The sequence below is a fragment of the Marmota monax genome, unplaced genomic scaffold, assembly GCF_021218885.2.
Source record: "Marmota monax isolate L192 unplaced genomic scaffold, Marmota_monax_Labrador192_F-V1.1 WCK01_AAM20220418_F8-fsc00039, whole genome shotgun sequence".
Taxonomy (NCBI): Eukaryota; Metazoa; Chordata; class Mammalia; order Rodentia; family Sciuridae; genus Marmota; species Marmota monax.
This window is the reverse complement of record NW_026693602.1, coordinates 9,139,179-9,164,291: the sequence shown is the minus strand read 5'-3', so window position 1 is coordinate 9,164,291 and position 25,113 is coordinate 9,139,179.

The following is a 25,113-nucleotide window of genomic DNA, read 5'->3' as shown; positions in this document are numbered from 1 at the left end:
CATGAATGTTCAAGTACCTTATATCAAATTGGATACTATTTGTATAAAATTTATGCACATTCTCCCTTATACTTCAGATTATCTCTAGATATGTAAAGTTAGATATTTGCTATAGTATCTAATCCAATGGAAATTCTATGTGAATAGTTTATATACTGCACTGTTTAGAAAATAAATGCAAAAATAAGAGCAGACATATTATTCCAAGTCTTGTCCACCTCTGGCTAGTTAATTTGTCTTCATTATAAAAGAAGTTGTAGGCATAAAATCTCTCTTATTTTGATGGATGGGAAAGTTTCCACATCTGTGTCTCCACCTTTTGTCTGACCAGACTCTGGCTTGATAGATAAGTTCATAGTAGATATTTATGTCTTTACTTTTTATGCCTCAGAAGGCTACAGAAACACACCTACAATAATGACATAGATTTTGAGCATAGCAAAGAATCATAAAACAAATAAAATAAATAGAAAAAAAAGGTGGAATACTATTTGCAACTAAATCAAATTGGATTGAAAATATTGAATAAGATAAATTATGTATAATTTTATGGTGCCAAGACAGTCCTTGTGTGCTACAAGCAATACAACATTATTCTTTATTTTAAAAAGAAGTTAGTTGTCTGTTATTGATAATTATTTCTGAGGCAGGCAAATATTCTTTTAGAAAGCCACAAAATAACAAAAGCTAACATAATAAATACTGCAAGTGGAGTCTGAACACTCTGCCTTTGTAAGAGTATGACAGGCCTCACAAAAAGAAGTCTGACTGCTAAGGTGAATCTGAGAAGCGATTCTAGCAATGGGCTGAGGCCAGAGAGGTGCATTCCATGCCCCCACAATGGTAATAGCAAAATCTCTTCTCTACCTCCACAGCCATTGACCAACTTCCATTCAGATCTGTTATTTTTTTTTAAAGAAACTTTTAGTTATACATGGACAAAATATCTTTATTTTATTTATTTTTTATGTAGTGCTGAGGATCAAACCCAGTTCCTCACCCATGCTTAGCAAGTGCTCTACTGCTGAGCTACAATCCCAGCCCTCTGATCTCGTCTTAACCCCAGGTATTCTTAGCAAATAAAATCAAATTTGTCCACCAAAGGACAATTCTGAAGTGCAAGTTATTTGAAAATTAATGACAACGTGATTTTTTTTTTATTTTAACCCAGAGTTTATAGAAATTCTAAGCTGCAAGTGCAGATGGAGTTCAAGTTTCAACATATTACTTTAATCTCATCTTTAGTAATCATAACTTCTCATGCATTATCTTCAGGATTCACTCAGGTATTCACTCAGGTACCACAGCTTGATATTCAAACAATTCAATCATCTCCTACCAAACAATTGAAGATATATAGAGTTTTTAAAAACACTCTTAACAGTAGCAAAAATATCTTTGATAACATGTATATCCTTTCTTCAACAAATTTATTTCATTGTTAAAACAATGCCATAGGCAGAACTATTATAATTCCAAATTATATGCATTCATTATTTTAGCACAAAAAATAATGCTGGTTGTGAGGATCATTTTGCTAAGTACTTTTCCAACATAATTTTGTTTTGTCCTCGTGAAAACTTTTCAGTTATGTATTTTCAGTCTAATTGAGTTGAACATTCAGGTTTGGAAGGCTAAACAATTTGCCACATTCTTACATCTACCATGTGGTAGAGCTCAGGTTTTCCATATTTCAATCTTATTTCAAATATATATTCCTAACTACCTCATTATATTGCTTTCCAAAGTCTTATGCTACTGGATCTCTATGAAAGGAACTTTTAAAGGAAGCAAACCATTCTGCACTCTGCAATCATCAGCTTCAAGGAATGTGTCAATATATGTTCACATGGTTCTGTGGGAGGATGCAGGACAAATTAAAGCAGATTCTATAACTCTGCCTTTAACTCTCTTCAGCTTTAACCTTCCTGCTTTTTCCTCTTACACTAACAACATCATTTATTGGCTGAGCAAATAGCAATAGATTTCGGAACAAAAATCTAGCTCTTTGAAGGATCATCTGATGATGGAAAATGAGAAAGAAAAGACTGAGGCATGTTGAGTTTTTGACCTTCATTTACTTACACTGTTTGCTTGTATAATTTTTCTTTAAAAAGTTTATAGAAAGCTATTATTATATATAGAATTTTGTTCCTTACATCCCTCAGGAAACAGACCCTCAACATTTAAATTATCTCTATGTAGTCAAAACTAAAAACAACATAATAATTTACAGAGTTCCCCATTCAACAATTCTTAATGTGAAGACATAGAAGAGCAGGCTTTTTTTAAAAAGTAAAAAGACAGCAGTCTCTGTGTTTAGACAGTTTTCTCTTTATTGTAAGGCATTTAGTCTGCTTATTTTTCTAAGAAGCAGCTATACTCAATTATTTCTAAATTGAGATTGGATCTTATTATTTATGAACTTATCTATAATGAAATTCTTTTTGTAGTAAAACGGAATGGAATTCCATAAATGTTTGGAGAATGGCAAGAAACCAATTAAAATTCCCTTTGAATGGAAAATTGAATTTGCACTTTCATGAAAATGCCCCGTTGAAAATAAACCCATTGATAAAATAATACTTGAGTTTCATGACAAGCTTTCATCACTTTTAGACTGAGTAGAATCAGGCTAACTTCGAATACTAAGGGGATGTTGATTCAATTGAATAAAAAGTTCGGACATCAAACAGCCAGCAAATATTTTCTTAGATAAGGACTGATAACATGTGCCATTAGTCCCATGATTTTGTCTTGTGTTAGTTTGATAGGTAAATAAATCAAGCCCATCTCCATGGGTAACAGTAATCTGTCTTTCTATTTTGGGGGGGAGATGGGGGCATACCAGGGATTGAACTCAGGGGTACTCAACTAGTGAGCCACATCCTCAGCCCTTTTTTGTATTTTATTTAGAGACAGGGTTTAACTGAGTTGCTTTGTCCCTCACTTTTGTGAAGTCTGGCTTTGAACTTTCGATTCTCCCCCCTCAGCCTCCTGAGTCACTGAGATTACAGGTATGCGCCACCTCGCCCCACAGGTGGAGGACACCACTAGAGGTTTTTCCTATTTCTGAAATAATCTGAAGTTTTTAAAATGTCCTTTATTAAAGGAGATAGCTAAATTGTATTTGTGGAGTCCTCTGTTAATGTCTTTGTCTTCCTCCTCCTCTTCCTCCTTCTTTTCCTTTATTCCTGGAGCATATGTATCACAAGATATGTAATGCTCCTCTGAGTTTCTTTACTTCCTCTGTAAATTAGTAAAATGTGGAAAAGGGAAAATTAAGTTCAGCTATGATCAGTGAAATATGACAGAGGCCTTTAAAATATTTATTTTGTCTCTCTTTTTTTTTATTTACCAGCATGTCAACTTTCTTATAAAATAAGCACTTAAAAGTTCTAATAGAATATACATTCTAATAGAATATACAAGTCAAAAGTCACAAGTACATAGTTTTAATTATACAATAGAAAAAAGCTAATGTGACTTATTCTGTTCCATGAGTTGACTTTCATTTTCTTGGTAGCACTAGGATTGAACTGAATGCAGGGTTGATCTTCCACTGAGAGCTACATCCCCAACCCTTTGTTTGCATTTTTTGTTTAGTTTTGTTGTGTTTTGAAATGGTCTCTCAAAGCTTACCAGGGTTAACTGCAATTGACATCCTCCTGCCTCAGCCTTGACAGTCTCCGGGATTACAGGTCTGCACCAACAGGCAGGGAAGTGTCATACTAATTTAAAAATTATATTGGAAGGCAAGAGTTATGTGCTGTTGTATTAAAAGTAGAACAAATTATTCCTAAATTGATGATTAAATAATAAACACCTAAAAAAATCTTGTAGAGACTTAAAAAATTACTCAAGGAAATAGCACCTAATACATTTTTGTGAGAGTAACTGGTGTTATCTCTGATATTTCAGGGCTTAGTGTCATACCATACATATAATTCAGCCTTTCTTTAAGGTCACTCTTGAGAGAAATGAAACATTGCCGTGCACCCTGTGGTTAGAAAGTTGGGTGGAGCACAGGATTTACTGTGGAAACTCTATTGTACTTCTAGGTTATATTTTCCTTCTGAATTCTTTTGTAAGAGTGGGTAACTTGGTCATCCTCTTAAGATTTATTCATCTCTAAAAAGATACGTGTACACTCTAAGATATAATGAAATTATTGTTCCTGTAAGGAATAAATATTTTCATGAATTCTAAAATTTAATTTTTTTAATATTTTTTTCCTAACTGGAGGAAGAGCTTCAAAGAACCAAGGATGGTAAATTAAGTCACTTCCTTTTATTGCCATTGCCTTCAGTAACTTATGTAATTAAACAGTTTTTGGCTTTATTCTGTACATTATTCCTTTTAATATGTAAATGATGTTTAAAGTGATTCACCTGCAGTTACTAAGCATGCACTCAATCACCTAATGAAATGAGCCACCAGGAAGATGTGCCCAGTCTGTCCTGTGCTCCTGGTGTACCCCTTCTGTACTCTAAACTGAGCACTCCTAGTTTGCAAAATCCCGCATTTAGGGGTCAGGATGTGCCTTTATTTCCTTGTTTGTGTTTGCAATAATGCAAACATAGAGGATCACAGTTGTAGCCTGGACTCTAGGCTATCTAGTTTTCCCGCCATTCTCTCCTTCTGGAGTCTCCAGGCTCCTGAAAGGCAAAATTAGTCAATTAGAGGCCATTTTTTTTTCATTTTTATTTTATTTTTTTAATTGGTTTATTTTTTAAATACATGACAGCGAAATGCATCACAATTCTTACTCACACATAGAACAGTTTTTCATACCTCTGCTTGTATATAAAGTATGTTCACATCAATTCGTGTCTTCATACATGTACTTTGGGTAATGATGTCTATCACATTCCACCATACTTGCTAATCCCCTGCCCCCACCCTGTCCCTCCCTCCCCTCTTCCCTATCTAGAGCTATTCCACTATGAGTCTACCTCCTTGTATCAGAGAAAACATCTGCATTTGTTTTTTGGGGATTGGCTAAGCCAAGTGAAAAACATCAATCTTCCCTGCCCTGGCAGCTCCACTGGCTGGTCCTGGAAGCCCCAAGGGCTGGCCACAGGACAAGATTGGGGGCTCCATTTGGGATGTGGAAGCACTGGCAGGGGCGGAGGGAAGGGCCGCAATACACAGGCTTAGCTCCTCTGGCTTTTTAAATCAAGTTAATATTTTAAGAAATGACTAAGACTTTACCATTGGCTTCCTATTTCATGTAAGAAATCACAATGCATATCAGATTACTAGACTACTACTTAAGTTTGAATGAAACTATGGAAATTTACTAAAAGACTTCTATTGGCCAAATATACTAATATTTTCATCAACAGGTAAAACTTTCAGCTTTACTAAAATTTCCAGTTTAGTAAAGAATCATTTTAGAATTAGAATTTGTAACACAAATTTCCATCAACATTTTAACATATGTAATGAATAATTGTGAACATTTTACTAATATTAATATATATTTGAAGAAATCCATACTTTAAATTATGTACAGTTAATTAATTGACATTATAGGTTTTAAATCCTTGGCAAAACTAGCAGTTGGCAATTAACATTTACAATTAATGTTTTGAATAATTTTCCAACTTTTATACTTCAAAACATAAAGCAAACAAAGTCAGTTCTAAAGTCAATTAAATTGTTATAATTTTTCTGTTGGTCAAAAATTTAGCACATTTTCTATTTTCTGCTTAATTGCTGAATTTGAACATATAACAATATCTTAAGAAAAACATATTTTAAGTATATATGTGAATGTCAATAATTATGTGTTTAATAAGTAATTTTCTAAATTTATACAATAGATGCTTAGTGTGTAATGTAGCAAAATTTCTACAAGTACTGAAAGAGTTTTAAGTAACAAAGAATTCAACTAGTAAACATTTAAAATGAAAAATACTTCCAAGAGAACAAATAATACACATGTGAGAATTACAATTATGAATATGAATTTTGAAAATGGTTGATTGGAAAATTATGTGTGTACTGACCCACAAATGGCAATAAAAAAATCACACAATTACAAAACTTTAAACATGAACAAAGCAAAATAAAGAATAGTCATGACAATAAAAATTAAAGGAGGAATTATATAGTAGATCATATATAGCACACATAGATGGATTTTAGAACAATGAAATCCAAAGAAGAATTAATGGATAAATGTTTGTTTATTAACTTCTATACAAAAGCAAATTTATGAATAATAGTTTTATAGCATGAAGAATGAATACACCTTAGAAGTGGTTAAAAAAAGTAACTGTAGCTGAGAAATTTAAAATTAATATTTTTTGGTTAAAATATTGATTTTAAGAATTCTTTCCAGTCTAAATTCATTCTCAAGTTTTCTTACTATCCACGAGACATTCATCTTTGATAGAGTGCCCTAGTTTCTTCATATCCTGAAATGGCAGAGAGGCATGTTGTAACTTTGAATAAGAGAGTATCAGGTCCTAGTTTCTTCTGTGGGCTGGCACAGACCTGCTCTCAACATGTCACACAAAACAGACTCCATGTCTTTTCGGTGCTTATGTGACCACATTTACTGTTCTTGTTTATATCCTATTGATATTTCATAGCATCTAAATTTTGTATTCTAGATGTCTTCTACTATCTATTATGAACACAAGCTATAAAATTGAGTATTTCCAGATTATCAATATGAATATTCTAAGAATGAGAAAGTTAAAAAAAATCCCAATGTAACTCCAGATTCTCTGAACCATACTACAAATGAATGCTATGTTACTTTTAAACTGCAATGGATTTGCCAAAAATGATCCCAGTGCACATGCTCAAGTCTTGACTAGATTTTCCATTTTATTATCTTTCCTTCCTTTGTCGTTGCACAGTCAGAACATTAAATATAAAATGTGGGAGAAAGACATTTCTGCAGTTATTAGCAACTTTCTGGTTACATTTTCTGTTCTATAAAGCACTCCTATAAAGACTGAAAGCAGTTGTTATGAAATGTAAAATGTGCATACTTTTCCTATCCTTTTGCATGGCTGGATTTCATAACTTTTCATAAATAACCAATTAAAACTTTATATAGACAGCAGGATGAAAAAATATATTTACTGCCATAGCTTCAGTTAAAATTTATATTCTAAGTAAACCACTCCTAAAAAAGACAGTGCCTTGATCTTTATTGAATTATATGCATTTAGATGTAGACTTTGAATAGCAGCCAAGACTGTGTGGGAAATCTTTCCACTAATAAACAAACAGGAGACTGAAAGCTCAGTCAACTACAGTATTTTTCCTCTAAGGTGAGGTTTTAATAGATACTTTTCAGTATATTGACTTTCAGATTATAATGCTTTTAGTTCAGAGTGTTAACATGATAGAGTCAAAGGAAGAAGGAGGTAAAAATAAAATCCCAGCAAACCAAAGCACCTAAGTCATTTAGCTGCAGAGTTTCTGTTTAATTTGGTTGGGTTTTTCACCCCCTGAACAATGTAAATCATTCTCCAAATGAGTGTTCTTCCCGCTCTCTCCCTCTCTCTTTTTTCCCCCCTTCTTATATAAGTACAGTGTATTTTAATCCAGCTGTTCATGTCTTCCTGCGGGACAAGCGATAACCTACAATTAAATGCAGGTGCTTTGAGAAAAAGTACCCTTGCTCTTCTTCCTAATGACTTGAGGTAATTAAAAAAAAAAAAAATTGAAAAAAGTGAAACCTACACACACTGGCTGCTTAGTGAAGTATGAGATTTTTCCCTGGGTATGAAGCAAATGCCTGGTTTCCATTAAGAATGTCATTACATTCTTAGAAAAGGGGTCTTCTGTTTAATTAGTTTTATAAAAGGAAAATTGTACTTGGAAAGAATAGTCTGTAGTTTTTGTGAGATAGAAGGGGAAAGAGAGAGAAAGAAATCCAAGAAAAGAAGGAAGGAACGGAGGAAGAAGAAAGTAGGGAAGGACAGAAGGAGGGAAGGAAGGGGAGAAAGAAAAGCAGGAGGTACAGAAGGGGTGGGGGGGAAGAGACAGAAGGTAACAATTTACTAGCATTCATAAAAATAATTGGGCAAAATATTTTAACCACTAAAATTTAAAACAGTACGGTTATCATAGTACCTGAATGAAAAAAGAAAATTTATTCCTATACAGTGTTTTCATTGATTGGGGTGTAAATATATGACAATTACTATTGCAATTGTTAATTACAAGTGTTCTGTTGTAATAGAAATGCTTCACTGTTTTCTATTTTAATTGTTACGCATGCATCTATACAAGAGCAGTGAATGAATAGGACACATTCATATTCACTGACCAGGTATAAACACTAACACAATTTATGAAACTAGATAACAAATATTCATGAAACATCAATTAAGAAAATCAACTTAACTTACCTTTTAAATTTCCCCAAAAAGTATTTACTTAGAATAATCATCAAATAAATAACCTTTCTAAAATTAACTTCAGTCACCTTTGAACTTGCTTTTTGACTAAAATTAGACCTATATAACACATGTGAAGACAGAAAAATACAGCATTGTAAATTATGGTTTTGCTTAATACATTTAGCCATATCATTTCCTTAATCTTAACTGAGTTAAATAGGACAGCTTAGCACTATGCCCATTGTTAATTAGTAAATCTGCTGGTATGTTAATGTATGTAGAATTACACAGAACATTCCTGATGCAGATTCTGAAGTTCTTAATACTGGTGGAACTCTTTGCTGTAAGTAGTATTTCATTGGAAACCAACTTGAGGAGTCTGACATTACATATTACTCGCCCCTGATTTCATTGGTGAATACAAGGCTTTCTGTGGAATTTGGCCTATTTTAAACTACAGATCTGTTTTTATTTGTTGTAGTGGTAGCTTATAAGATTTCACTTGATAAAAAGTATTCTGCGGCTGCATAAGAAAATATGAAAGCTACATCTTTCAATAAGCCTGAGATTAATTTTGGCAACAGTTGGGTAACACAATGAAACTTAATTTCTCCCTAATGTTCAAAGAAAGTCCCACTTTTTCTTTTTGAATAGTGGGTCCCCAAACCCATATATTATGGTCTATTTCTAAACTCTATATTCTGTCTCTCTAATTTTATTGCTTATCCTTGCACCTACTGTACACAGTCTATATTATTAGAAGTTTAATATTGAGGAGTCAAAGGCCTGCATTGTTAATCCTCTACCTTCAAAATTATCTTTACCTACCTGACTTTTTACCAAATAAATAGAAAATTACACAATCCAATTCCAACAAGTTTCTACTTTAAAATAAATAATATTTTATTCTAATTTGCTTTTTATTTATGAGAATGACATTTCTTTCTCATTATAATGTATCTTTCATTTTCACAGTACTATTTCATATTTTTTAGATAAATGATTAGTTAGAATATAGTGATATTTAAGAACTTAGAAGCTGCAATCTTGTTAATATTAATACAGATATGGATCCTTTTTAAGTGTGTGACCTTGAAAAATTTCTCAAATATATGTTAAGTATTTTTCTAATCAAATACTAAAATATATAAGTTTTTGTGTAGTTAGTTTAAATTAATATGTCTTATATATAATTCCTAATGAAATGGGTATGATAATTGATATAATATCAATTCAAAATTGAATATAGATGATTTAGGAAAATTAGACAACTTTTCTTGCCCTTATTATTAGAATCAAACTCGTCAAAGTGGTCACTCTGTTACTGCAGCCAGTAAACTAGCCTCTCCTTTGCCTGTTGGTCCACAGCCTGAGGAGCACGGAGTGGGCATTGGGAATTGGCAGCTTCACACTCAGAGCAATGACAACTGTGCCCCTTGGCAGCAGTAACTATTTCCTGCTCCCCATGAGTTCTGTCTCAGGAAGAAAAGATAATTAATGATCATGTGTGTGGATAATTGGGATTGTTGGTGAAAGGAACCAATTTTATGTCCACTTTTGTTTGCTGATCCCTCATATTGAAGCAATTGTGTATATACTATGGCATAGTACATTGTTGATTTACTTCACTGAATTGAATATACTATTTTATAAGATTTTTAAAAGATGCATTACCAAAAAGAAAAATTAAATTTCTAATTAACAATTAAATTATTGTGATATCTTCATATCATGTAATTTTTAAATTTATACTTATACCTTATTGAATGAGATATTTAAATAATATTGGATTTCACTGAGGAGAACTCTTACTTGATCTCTTTATCAATCTGAATACATTGCTTTTTGGATTTCTATTGGTTCTATATAGACTCTCTAGTAAACAATTTTGGGTGACAGTTATTTCCACATGGTGAATTACCTCTTTAATCATTAGAGTTACCTTCTGGATACTTGGACTACGATTATTTTAAGCTGTTTTTTTCTGTATAAAATAAACAATACTTTTACCTAAGGAAGAATTGGTCGTGTGTTGCCACAGATGAAATAAATTTGAATGGAAGTGTTTTGGCATATGTGAGAGATGTAGTAAAGAATAACAACAAATAGTTCAGTAAAATATAAGTCATACTGTTACTTTCATGCTATTTTTGAACATTTGAGCCTTTATTTTATAGTTGTTTCTTAGGGGAAGAATGTCTGCTCTACTTTCCTCATATTTTCTTAGAGCAGATAGAGTTTACACAAACCTTCTGACAAATTACGAATACAGAGAAATATGTTTGACAGTATAGAATAGTGCACACTCATTGTGCAAACCAAATAAGTTAGAACCCTGGAAACTACAACTAACCAGTTTGTGATTCTAACAAGTTATTTTACTTTATGATGCTCTAGTTTCATTATGTGAATAATAAAAATAGTAACAATGCATTTACTAAAAAAGGGTTTCTCTTTTCAATTCAGGCTACTATAGCATAATATCATACTCTGGGTGCAATAAATGGCAAACACTTCTTTCTCACATTTCTGGAGACTGGCAAATCCAATACCAAAGCATCTGCAGATTAGGTGTCTGGTGAGAGTCTTGGTGTGTGTATATCCCTCTTATTATACGCTCACATGCAATAGAGAAACCACTTCTTATATTTCTTCTTCTAAGGTCACTAGTACCATCTGTGGGGTTCTACCCTCTATCACATTTGTCACATCTAGGGTAAAGATTAGGGAGGCATATCATATTCAATCTATAAATGGTCTACTGCAATGTTTTACATGCAAGAACTATTTAATGACATAACACATATTTCATGTTGAGAAAACAGTCTGATGATTAATAAACACTGAATAAATGTTAAACTTTATTGTTGTCTTTATCCCATCCACTTAATTTCACTCTCCAAGAGAGGGCCTGGTAAAATAAAACAATTTTTGTTCTAGTTTCCCTCCTATGCAGTGCTAGCATATTAAAATAATGAACTCATATTTTTTTAAAGAGAGAGAGAGAGAGAGAGAGAGAGAATTTTTTAATGTTTATTTTTTAGTTTTCGGCAGACACAACATTTTTGTTTGTATGTGGTGCTGAGGATCGAACCCGGGCTGCACGCATGCCAGAAGAGCATGCTACCACTTGAGCTACATCCCCAGCCCCATGAACTCATATTAACGTCTATATCTCTATCACTCTTTGCCATTCTTTGTCTGATTCTCTCTCTCTAAATTACATTCATGAGAAATATATTCTTCTTTATGCATTCATATCCTAAGATGTATAGGACCTTAACTCCATTATCAAAGTATGTAACAAGTAAAAGCAAATTACTCTTCTTTATTATTATTTATTATTATTATTTATTATTATACCTAACAGTCAAAGCATAATACAGTTAAAATACATTGATATTGTTAAGCAAATAAAATGTTCGAGAATTTGTAATATCCAAGAGTTTTACTTCCTTTATCATTAATGTGACCAAAAGACCTGACAATCACTACTTAAACGAGGAATGTTTATTTTGGCTCATGTTTTCAGAGGTTCAGCCTATGATCAACTGACTCTTGGTGAGAGTCTTTGTGAGAGGCCAAAGATCTGGGCCCAAAGTGAGGCCTACCATTATGGCAGAAGTGCTCAGTGGAGGAAAGTAGTTCAGGACATGGCAAAGAGGAAGTAAAGAACGAAATCTGTTTTCTATTCACCAGTGACAAAATATGAACCCCAAAGTCATCTGCATGGTGTACTTCTACTAGTCACACACTACCTGCCTTCCTACCACTCTGCTAATCCATATCAGTGGATGACAACTCATAATCTGAAAAATTCAATTCTGAAAATTCTTGCACTGTACCATACCTCATAGCCAAAACATAACATTCCATTGCTGTTCCCCGAAAGCTCATGCCCATCTCCAATTGCAAAATACATTTAGTCAATTTCCAGAGTTCTCATAGTCATAACACTTCATGCATTGCCCAAAAGGCCAAGTTCAAAATATCTCCTGGGACCCAAGGCAAACTTAATGATGTGTTCCCCTATAAAGATCAAAAGCAAGTCATATATATTTAATGTAAAATGGCATAGAAAAAAACATTGATATTGCAGAAGGGAAAAATAGGGACAAAGAAAAAAGGAATGGGTTCAAAGCAAGATGGAAATCCAGCTGGGAAAACAAGTTCTGTCATTTCAAGTACACTATCTGGCACACCTGGCCTGGCATCATAATGTTGTATCTGAAGGGCTTGTGCAATTCTGCTCTTAGGGCCTTGCTCATTGCAGTCCATATGGCCTATTTCTTGTTTTATATCTGCTCAATTCCTGAAGTTTCCTTAGCAAATATTCTATACTACTGGTGTCTCCTAATCTTGGGGTCTGCAATACAGCTTCAGATCCTTTGTAACATCTGCCTTTGTACATCACCTTCTAAGAGGCAGCCAACAGGGTCTCTGACCTTGCTATACTTTGTCTTGCTCTCAGAAATTCCTTTAAATTTCTTTAAAATCAGAAATTCCTTTAAAATCTCAGTGGACATCTCCATGAACCCCTAAATATGACTCCTAATTCTGCCATATTGTAGAATCAGCACCATATGGTTGATCAAAGTCTGCCACTAGCAGGAGCACTAATCAAACCTCTAGGGACCATGATTGCAACAACCTCTGAGTTCCTGGGCAGTTAAGCTTGGTGACAAAATTTACTAGTTCCCCCTGCCCCCATGCAAGCACGATTTCCAAATGGTTTTTCAAAAGTTTTTTTTTTTTTTTTTTAACTTTTGCACCCTTGATCTTGAAATAAATGTAGTGAGATGTCCTCAAGCTGTCTTTCTATTAACTCTACTTAAAGTACTTAGCATCTCTTTAGTGGCTATAATGTCTTTAACAACTAGAAATTTCTTAGCCCCAGTTTGACTTGCAATTTTTTTTAGCCAAACTACAGTTTCTCAAATCTTTCTGCTTTGCTTTCTGCTCATGATTGTCACAATAAGCTTAGCTAAAATATGCCAGCAATATACATGCCACTGTTTGAATGATGTGGTGCCTGGAAATTTGGTCTACCAGAATCACCTTTAAATTCAGTCCCACAAAAAGACTCAGGACAACTTATTTTCCAGAACATGACATGAATGGCCTTTAGATCAATTTCCAATAAAGTCTCCCTCTGAAAACTCATGAGCCTAGTAATTACTTGCTTCAGTCCCTTTGGTGTTTTGGTTTTCTGAGCTGACACCAGAATAGCCCATTAAGTTCTGCTTATGGGATTCACAAATTTTCTACTCTTGCTTCTCTAAACTTTTCGAAATTCCTTTAATTTGTTCTGACTAGAGTTTCAAGGACTATGTTGAATAGTAGTATTAGTATTGTTCACATTTTTAGAGGAAATAGTTTCAGTTTTTTTCCATTAAGTTTAATGTTGGCCTTTGGTTTTTCATACATAGACTTTATGATGATGAGGTAAGTTCCTTTTATCCCTAGTTTTTCTACTGTATTAAACACGAATGAGTGCTGTACTTTGTCAAATGATTTCTCTGCATTTATTGAGATTATGTTGTGGTTCTTGACCATAAGTCTACTTATGTGGTGAATTACATTTATTGATTTCTCTCTGTTGAACCAACCTTGAATTCCTGGGATAAAACACAGTCAATTATGAAACATTAGCTTTTTAAAGTGTTCTCAATATTGTAAAGATTCTCAATATTTTATTAAAAATTTTTGCGTCTATATTCATAAAAGATATTGGCCTGTACTTTTCTTTCCATTATATGTCTCTGTCTGGTTTAGAAATCAGGGTTTTACTTATTTTCTAAAGTGAGTTTGACAGTGTTCTCTCCTTTTCCATTTCATGGAGGTGGATTAATATTAGTTTCTCTTTAAATGTCTAATAAAACTCAACTGAGAATTGGTCCAGTCCTTGGCTTTTCTTTGTCAGAAGGTTTTTGTAATTGTTTCAATTTCATTACTTGACATTGATCTGTTTTGTTTTTTTATATCCTCATGGTTAAATTTGCATAGGTGATATTTCTATACTAATTGGTTAATATCTACAAGATTTTCTATCTTGAGTATAAATTTGCAAAATAGTTTCTGATGATCTTCTGCATTTCAGTAATGTCTGTGTGATATTTTATTTTTAATTTTGTTAATTTGGTTGGTTTTACTGTTTCTTTTGATTAATTTTGCTAAGGGTTTATCAAACATGTTTGTCCTTTGTGGATAAAAAACAAATTTTCCTTTGTGTTTGTTCCACTGTATTATTATTATTATTATTACTATTATTTTCAATTTCATTGATTTTGGCTCTGATTTTAATTACTTTTTTTCCTTCTTCTATTTTGAAAATGCTTCATTCTTCTTTTTCTAGGACCTTTAAATGTAATGTTAGATTTTTTATTTGGTACCTTTCTATTATTTTTATGTATAAACTCAATGCTAAAAATTTTCCTCTTAGAACTGCCTTCATAATGTTGCAGTGATTTTAAAATGTTTTATCACTGTTCTCATTTACTTATAATATTTTTAAAATTTGTTCCATAATTTTTTCTTCTAACCATACATAAACAAAAAGTACACTATTTAGTATCTAGGTTTTAGAGTGGTTTCTGTATTTTTATAATTTTTATTTATTTTTTAGTTTTAGGTGGACACAATATCTTTATTTTACATGTATGTGGTGCTGAGGATAGAACTCAGTGACTTGTGCATGTTAGGCCAGTACTCTACCACTGAGCCACAATCCCAGCCCCATTCAGTATCTTTATTTTATCATTGATTTCTAATTACACTCCATTATAATCTTATAAAGGCAAGTTGTTTTCTCTACTTTTTTGAAATGGATAATATTTGCTTTGTGACTTAAAACATAATGTATTTTAGAAAATGTTCCATGTGCAATAATGAAAGAGAATAGTCACAGAAATCCCGAGTAAGAATAGTTAATGCTGGATACATTACAATCCCAGACCTCAAATTTTACTACAGAAATACACTAAGGAAAACAGCAAGGTATTGGCACCAAAACAGACACGAAGACCAATGGGATAGAATAGAAGACACTGAGAAAATCCACATGGATATGGTCATCTGATACTTAAGATGCCAAAAATATATGTTGGAGATAGCCTCTTTAACAAATGGTGCTGGGAAAACTGGACATCCATATGTAGATGAATGAAATTAGAATTTTCTCATGCTGCATGAAAGTCAACTAAAAATATATCAGATCCCTAAGAATTATTCCATACACTTTTCCACTGCTAGAAGAAACCATAGTCTCAACCCTCTAACAGACTCCTAAAGCGTGCGTATGCACACACACACACACACACACACACACACACAATAAAAAATCAATTAAGTGAGATGGAATCAAAATAAAATGCTTCTCAACAACAGTAAAAATAAAAACATGAGGAGAGTCTCTTCATAATGGAAGATCTTTGCCACCTTCTTCTTAGACAGGGAATTAATATCCATAAGAACTCATAAAACCTTAACATCCAAAACAAAAAACAACACAAAAAATGGCAAAAGAACTAGAACCAGACACTTCTTAAAAGAAGAAACACAAATGGTCAGCAAATATATGGAAAAAAAAGCCAAATGTTCAATATCTCTAACAATCAGGAAAATGCAAATCAATACTACATTGAAATTTCTTCTCACTCTATTTAGAATGGCAATTATTAAGAATAAAAATAAAAATAAATGCTGGTAAATATGTGGGTTAAAATGTACACTTGTACACAGTTAGTGGGAGTGCAAATTAGTACAACTCACCCTGGAAAGCAATATGGAGAGTCCTTAAAAAAACAACAACAACAATGGAACCACTATATGATGCCACTATTTCACTCCTCAGTATTTATCCAAAAGAATTAGAATCAATATACTATAGTGATAAAGCCATCTCTATTCCTATAATAGCATAACTCTTGATAGCTAAGCTATGGAACCAGCCCAGATGCCCATCGACAGATGAATGGATAAAGGAAAAGGTGGCACATACACAATGGAATGTTACTCACACCTAAAGAAGGATGAAACTGTGGCATTTGCTGATAAATAGATGGAACTGGAGAACAGCAAGTAAGTGAAACACTTCAGACTCAGAAAGTCAATGATTGGATATTTTCTCTCATATGTGGAAGCTATCTTAAAATAAGAGGAAAAAAATTATGTGAAGAGGGGATTCCTATGACAATAGAGGAGAGATCATTAAAGCAGAGGAAGGGAATAAAGGGGCAGGGAGGATGGACAGGAAAAGGGAAGAATGATATAATATAATTGACCAAACCATCCCAGGTACATACTTAAATGTACCACAGTGAATGTCACCTTATGCATATTAAAAAAAAAACCCAAAAACCTCCAAGTAAAAAGAAGAACTACAAATAAATAGAAGGAAGAGCAGTAGATAAGAGGAAAGGGAACAGGGTGAGGGAGAAGGAATGAGAAATGGACACAGTGGGGACTGAACTGGAACAGATTATATTCCACATTGCATTATGTTAAAATGAACCCCAACGATATGTGCGTGCGGCTATAATGCACATAAAAAATAAAGTTTCGTGAAAAGTGTAGCAAACCTGTACATTGTAATGTTACTCAAAAATGATGATGAGTTCACACTAGAAGATAGATAAACCTCAAAATAAACATGCCAAGTGAAAAAAAGTAAGTTCTCTCACAAAAGAATAGATACTATATAATTATATCTATAAAAATGTTTTTAAATGTGGAAATCATTGAAACAGCTACAGAAGACAGCTTTGGATATGAAGACACAAGCAGTTTAATAGACAGCAGGAAAGGAATAAATAAACACACGAGGAAGTTCTGAGGAACAATGGATGCATTCAGTATGTTTCTGTAGTGATTTCTTCACAGGTATATACATATGTCAAAACAACAAGCTGTAAAGTATAAATATGTATAATTCAAAGTATGTCAATAAAGCTGTTAAAAATGTTCAACACTGGAAGTGCTACATAGTCATTATTTTATAGTGCTTATAGCACTGGAAAACTCTAGTTGTTGTTTTGGTATTTCTTTTTCCTTAACTTCACATGGATTAATAACCTGTGTGTACTATTTCTAGATCTTGGTCATACTAATTGTGATGTTCCTGCACACAAGCATCATTTTTTTTTCCATTTTGAATTCTTAGCAACTACTAAAGTAAATAACTGACAGTATGGCCCAGTGTGTGCTAGACTCAACAGAATCTACTAAGCTCAAATTCTCAACTTGCTCTATGTAGTTAATATTCTCTTTGTCATCATCTCTTTGTCTATTTCTCCCCCTGACTACTGTACTTATTATCTAATGTGAGAACTGTAAGGATCTCATTAAGCGTGTCACATTAAAATAGGAATTTACAAAGAATAGTATTTCAAAGTTGCTCCATTTGAAATGATTTCTATGATTTTTCCTAATTTCTGCTTTAGTATTTCATGCAATTTTAAATTGCTAACATTATCCATAAAACCTGAAAGTTTTAATTTTCTGATTGAAGAACTATCCTCTGGATCCTATTCATATCTTTTATATTTAACCAACATACAATTTGACCTAATTTTTTTAGAATTTAATTTGATCACTTTATGTACAATACAAAAATACCTTTAATCTTTGATTGAGATTTTATTTTTTCAAATTTGTAAAAGATGATTGAAGTTTAATCACAAAATGAAGTTCAATCACATTCATATTAACCACTTGTATCTCAATATTTTGTTCAATGAAGAATGTCAATTATTTATCTTTAATTTAAACTAATCTAGGAAGTACTTTCAGGTTTATTTTATCTATTCCTTATCATTCATAGCACATGTGACTTTAATATTACTGTCACATTATTGTTCTGCCCAAATGTTAGGAATTCAGTAACTTTTCTTGATCTTTCTCTTTTTCTATAAAATATATTATGCTAGTGAATGAAATAATTGATTTATTCTAGAAAAATGATGTTGGGAATATTCTATTCAAATGGTCAGAGAAATGTATGGGGCTGGGATTGTGGCTCAGCAGTAGAGTGCTCACCTAGCACTGGTGGGACCCGGGTTCAATTCTTAGCACCACATAAAATAAATAAATAAATAAATAAATAAATAAATAAAGGCATTGTGTTGTGTCCATCTACAAAAAAGATTCTCTCTCTCTCTCTCTCTCTCTCTCTCTCTCTCTCTCTCTCAAAATATGAAAAGTCACATTGCATATATAATATTTTAACTTGTTACATTATTTTAAGAATTTACATTTTCAACTTCATTTTTAAAATACATACCATCATTCTAACTTCAACAAGGTAGAACTGTTGAAGTCAATATTAAAAACATGGGATGACAACAGTTTTCCTAGGTGTTGTATGTTCTACACTAACCAAACATCATTAAAATGAATAAAACTGCCAAGGACCTGAACAGACACTTCTCAGAAGAGGATACACAATCAATCAATAAATAAATGAAAAAATGTTCATCATCTCTAGCAATTAGAGAAATGAAAATCAAAACTACTCTAAGATATCATCTAACTTCAGTCAGAATGGCAGCTATTATGAAGACAAACAACAATAAGTGTTGGCGAAGATGTGGGGACAAAAGTACACTCATACGTTGTTGGTGGGACTGCAAATTGGTGCAACCAATCCGTAAAGCAGTATGGAGATTCCTTGGAAATCTGGGAATGGAACCACCATTTGACCTAGCTATCCCTCTCCTCGATCTATACCCAAAGGACTTAAAAACAGCATACTACAGAGACACAGCCACATCAATGTTTATAGCAGCACAATCCAAAATACCTACACTGTGGAGCCAAACTAGATGCCTTTCAGTGGATGAATGAATTTAAAAAAATGTGGAATATATACACAATGGAATTATACTCAGCAATAAAAGAGAATAAAATCATGGCATTTGCATGTAAATTGATAGTGTTGGAGAAGATAATTCTAAATGAAGTTAGCCAATCCCAAAAATACAAATGCCAAATGTTTCCTCTGATATAAGGAGTTTGACTCATACTGGGGTAGGGATGGGGAGCATGGGAGGAATAGATGAATTCTAGATAGGGAAGAGGAGTGGGAGGGAAAAGGAGGGGACAGGGGATTAGCAAGGATGGTGGAATATGATAGACATCATTATCCAAAGTACATGTATGAAGACATGAATTGGTGTCAACATACTTTATATACAACGAGAGATATGAAAAATTGTGCAGTTTATGTGCAATAAGAATTGTAATGTATTCTGATGTCATTTATTTTTTAATCAATAGAAGTAAATAAAGTGACTTATCAAAAGCCTTGGAGGAAGGGAAAAATAAAATGAAATGAATAAAACTCTGTAAATAACATTGCCATACTCTAAAATATACTGATATTTTGTTTTCCTTCTTTTCTCTTTTATTTCCAAAATTTCTGAGTTCCAGTATAGGAGTTGGAGATATGATGTATTAACAATTTTAATCTGTCTATAGCATGTGCATTTTGAATTTTTAAAATACAAATCTTGAGCTAAGATTTATAAAATTTTATTCAGATACTCTTTGTAATAATTTGGTAGTAAAATAGAATCCAAATAGCACATTGTTAATTTAATATCACCAAATTAAAAAATTGATTCCTGAATATTAGTACATTGGAAATATTGTCATTGAGTTTCAAAGCAAAGACCACTGACATTTCAAAGTTCAGGAATTTCTTTTCTCAAAACACTTAAATCACTGAAACTGTCTGCTCTTCAAAAGAGAGTGCCAAGGAAATACATCGAGAAACCATAGGTTGGAAAAAAAATTGCAGATCACATACATAATTAAATATTTATATCTAGAATATAGAAAGACACTCAAATCCAATCATAAGAAAAATAATTGCCAGTTTAAGTAGGAAAGAGATTTCAAAAGATAAATGTATGATAAAAACATGAAAAGACTCTCAAAATCACTTATGTAATGGTAGCAAAATAAGCTAAATGTGATTCCATGAAATTCCATAGAGTAGCTAAAATCTAAATAAAGCATATCGAAGTTAGCAAGGATGTAAACAAACTGGAATTTGCATCATAGACACAAACAACTTGAAACTTGGTAGGGAGAAAGAGAAACAGACCACAGTACCAATATCGCTTATGAGGGCCAGTATATATGCCCAGTAACCTAAAACCTTCCCTAGATGTCACTCTTAAAGATTCCACCATCTCCCAATGGTTCCCTGTGGAGGATCAAACCTTCAATGCCTTTGGGAGTCATTTAAGGTTGAAACTACAGCACTCTGCTTCTGTCCCAAAGGCTCTTGTCTGTTTCACAATGCAAAATGCATTCAGTCCATCTCAAAGTTGTAATGGTTCCAATATACTCAAAAGTTCAAGTCTAAATTCTCCTCTGAGATTCCTGGCAAACTCACATGTAAGCCCATGTTACACCTTAAAAACACAAGTTGCTTACTTCCAAGACACAATGGCACACTCCCATTTCAAAATCAGGAAAAAGAAAATGGCCAACAGCAATCAGACCAAAATAAGATCAAAACTCATCACGGAAACATTAAATCCTGTTGCTCTGTGTGTACCATCAGGGACACGCTGGCAGGATATGGGCTCCTGAGGGCTTGGAAAGCAGTTTCTATATGGTGCCACAGACAGGAACTTCTGGATGAGTGGTAGTAGCAACAAAATCTAATGAAATGAGCATCAATACACAGGCAAGACTTTAACTGGGTAATTGAATGCTTCACCGGGAGATGAAGGGGAACAGCACTCACTGACTGAGAGAGGGGAATCAGACTGATCCCTGAACAAAGGAAGAGACCATCAATTGATGGAATTATTGGGTGGGATATGGTCTGGTAAATTTCCACTGGTCATGAGTATAATATCTTTTAAGGAATTTCTTCCTTGCAGAAGACACAGATGCCATCCTGAACCTGGTCTTTGTGGTCAATCCTATGAAAGTATGAGGGTAAAGAAAGACACAGACCACACATTGTTGAAAGAATGGAACAGTAGGAAAATGTTTTTAGAGGTTAACAGGATATAGATTAAGGCCCACAACATTATCCGACTGTCTGACTATAGCCTTGATTTTCCATGTGACTACTTATGGAGCTGGTTCTGCTGGCTCACTGCAGTCTCCCAAGGCAGATACAGGCCAACTGTCCACATTCCTGGCATCTCTGACTTTCTGGGGTATCCACTGCAGCTTTAGCTGCACTCACAGAGCTCCATGTGTTGCCCTGTCAGGAGTTGCTTGCATGGACTGTGACCATGGTGCAGTGCCTGTTCTTCTAGGCTTTCCTTTGAAAGCTGAGGGAATGCCCCCATGACCTATGACAGTTGCATTCTGCAAGCCTGAAAACCATCCTTAAGTGCATAACCGCAAAATGTGCAGCTGGTGGGGGCTGTACCTGGGTCGACTTGAGCCATCACTAAAATTGTCTCAGATGCCTTGTTTCAATAGGATGGCCTGGGAGAGCACAGAGCCCTGGGGTTCGCTTCTCAAAAGACTGTTCTCTGAACAGTAATTGAAATAAATTTGCACTTGGAGAATATAGGGGCTGTGGGTTGGGAGTGGGAGCTTCAAATATCTCCTATTATTTTTAAAGGTTTCTGTCTTAAGATATTACCATTAAAAATTCATAGCTAGAAGAAAAGTGGTTATTTATAAAGTCATTTGGGGAAAGAAAAAGTCATTGAGAAAAGAAAAACTAGAATATAAGGGCAAAAGGCAAATTTTTCAAACAAGAAAGTTTTAGAGAATCTCATTCATATGTTGAGCAAACACCTATAGAAGGAGGGTCAGTAGGTTGAGAAATTAAACAAGAAACTATAAAGTCCACCAATGAGCATTAAGTTCAACTCAATATACTCTGTGAATACACAGAAATGAAATAATGTTAGCATTTAGAAAATAAAAAGAAGGGCTGGGGATGTGGCTCAAGGGGTAGTGCGCTTGCCTGACAGGCACGTGACGCTGGGTTCAATCCTCAGCAACACATACAAATTAAGAGATGTTGTGTCTGCTGAAAACTAAAAAATAAATTTAAAAAAAAATCTCTCTGCTCTCTTAAAAAAAAAAGAAAAATAAAATAAAAAGTAGGTAATGATGACCATGGCATTCCACCATCTTTCCTACCCCTATGCCTTCTCCCTTTCCTCCCTCCCCTTTTCCCCTTTGCCCTATCTAGAGTTTGATGGTCATCGTTACCCTAAGTAAATGAAAGAAGAAATGAAGAATGTGACTCTACTTTGTGTACAACCAAAGATATGAAAAATTGTGCTCTGTATCTAATATGTAATGCATTCGGTTGTCATATATAACAAATCAGAATTTGAAAAAAGAAAAGGAGGGTGTAAAAATATCCAAACTTTATAAATATAATGATTTTCATGTCTTTTAAGGTGAGGGACAAAGAATGTTATTTAAATCTGGTAAGTCAAGTGATACGTGTATAAAAACTTTAAGATGTAAAAAAAAAAAAGAGACAAGAAAATGCTCAAGAACATACTAAAAAAATAAATCTCATTAGTTGTGATTTAAAAAAATGGGAAGTCTGAGGAAAAAAAATACATGAAAAATCATTATAGCCAATAGAGTGGGGAAAATCGAAATGATCTGATTCAGTATGTCATCCAAAGACAAAATTGTTAAGCCTACTAGAAATAAGTATTGAAGGCTGATGACAGAACCTCTAAAATGTTAGCATTAATGTGGTAATACAAAATGAGAAAAATAAGGATCATATATTAAAAGCAATTTAAAAAACGTATTTCAAGCAGAATATAAACTATAAAGAAGGACCAAGAAAAACATACCCAACACAGTAAAAATGCAAATGTAATATATTAAATATAAAAGTCATGTTTTGCTGAAAAGGAGACTCTAACAATATGTTAAAATAATAAAGTACAGTGAATAAAAAATATAAAGGAAGACAACTAACAAAGGCATAAAAGAAAATGTGAGGAAGCTAAGAGCACAATAAAGTGGAGCCCAGGATGTTTCCATCAAACAATCCAAGAGAGGCAGCTAGAAGAGTAAGTGCTCATCGGCATGATGCACACTCCCAGACCTTGCGCAAACATATTCATTCAGTCTCAGCAATCATCACAAGACCTAAGTAAAGTTTTGCATCTCACTCATTTCAAAATGAAATTGAGGAACTAAGACTGGGTGAAGAAATTTGTCCAAGGTCCTATGGCTAGTACATGTTGTAGCTGGTTGATTTAATACCTTTTTTTGAGTAGTAATAGATTATGCAATGAAGCACCCATAGTACTAAAAAGTAAAATCCAGCATTTAAACACAAGGATCACCAGTAGCACAAAAGATAATAAGAAGCTTAACTGCTAAAAAAGAAACAAAATGATGAAGTGACAAAATGAGGAAGTTTAAATGCTTAAGTATGATAAAATACTAGAGAAATAATAATTTATAGAAAAACCGAAATAGTTGAAGAAAATGATAATGTAAATACAGAATTTATAAGTTGATTTAGGTCAAACTTTATGGAACCTAGCGGAGGAAATAAAGCTACAAGTAGAGTATAGCCAAAGAAAAAGATGAAAGGATATGATCCCCATGATTTGAAAGGTACCATACCAGCATGGGCAGACTCTCTAAATGTTATACATGAACTTGTCTGATCCACTTTTATATATTCTCATTATAGCTATGATAATGAGATGAGCTTTAATTAACATATCAAACTAATACAATAAACCAAGAAAGAAATCTTCATTGATGTTCAACCAATATATAGTAAAAGTTAACTCAGAATTAAAAAAAAAAAAAAAAACTAGAGCAGTGTAGTGCCAACTTAACATAATAAAATAAATATAACATGGTATTACACAAAATTAAATTCAAGATGAGTTATTAATTTTCTTATTAAAGTAGACATAAGAGAATATTCATTATTATCAAATCAAGATCCTAAGCACCACATAAAAATAAATAAATAAAAGTATTGTGTCCAATTACAATTAAAAATTAAATATTTAAAAAAAGATAGGTGAAAGATTTATAGACATCTCACAAAATAAAGTACACAAAATGTCAATAATAACATAAAGTTATAAATATTGTTAGTCATCAGGGAAATGCAAAACAAAATGATAATAAAATGCCACTTAATATTTATCAGAATGACTGATATTAACTGACCAACAATAGTAATTGTTAGCAATGATAAGAGGTAAATGGATACTCTCCATTGGCAATGAGCATGTGCAATGCTAAGTTCTAGAGAGTTTCTAGTTTATTGGATAATCAATGCTCATTCAACTTTGTTTAAAGGGTCTAGATTTTTATCATGTGTAAAGTATATCTCAGTGCATTTCACTTTTTCATGTTAACATACAAGAAGTTTCAACAAATTGCAGTAAAGTAAGATTTAAGAGAAAGTGGAAATTTTTCCTTACACACATTAAAAGACATTGTAAAGCTTCAGTAATTAAAACTGTAACTATGCTACATAGGCAGGTATAAAAATGGGAAAAATGAGTAAAGTTCAAAATCAAACCTACATATGTAACAGAAATAATGTTAAATCATAGTAGAGATTCAAAACATTGGGGAGAAAATTTCGAAATTATGTCATTAACACAAAAGGTTAACAAACTAAGAAGTATAGTGAACGATCCTAAGTGTAATAAAAATTTCAGTAATATCATATTTAAAAAAGAAAATAAAATCACAGAAATATTAGAGAAAACCATCAGTATGTTTAACAAAATTACAAGCCTGA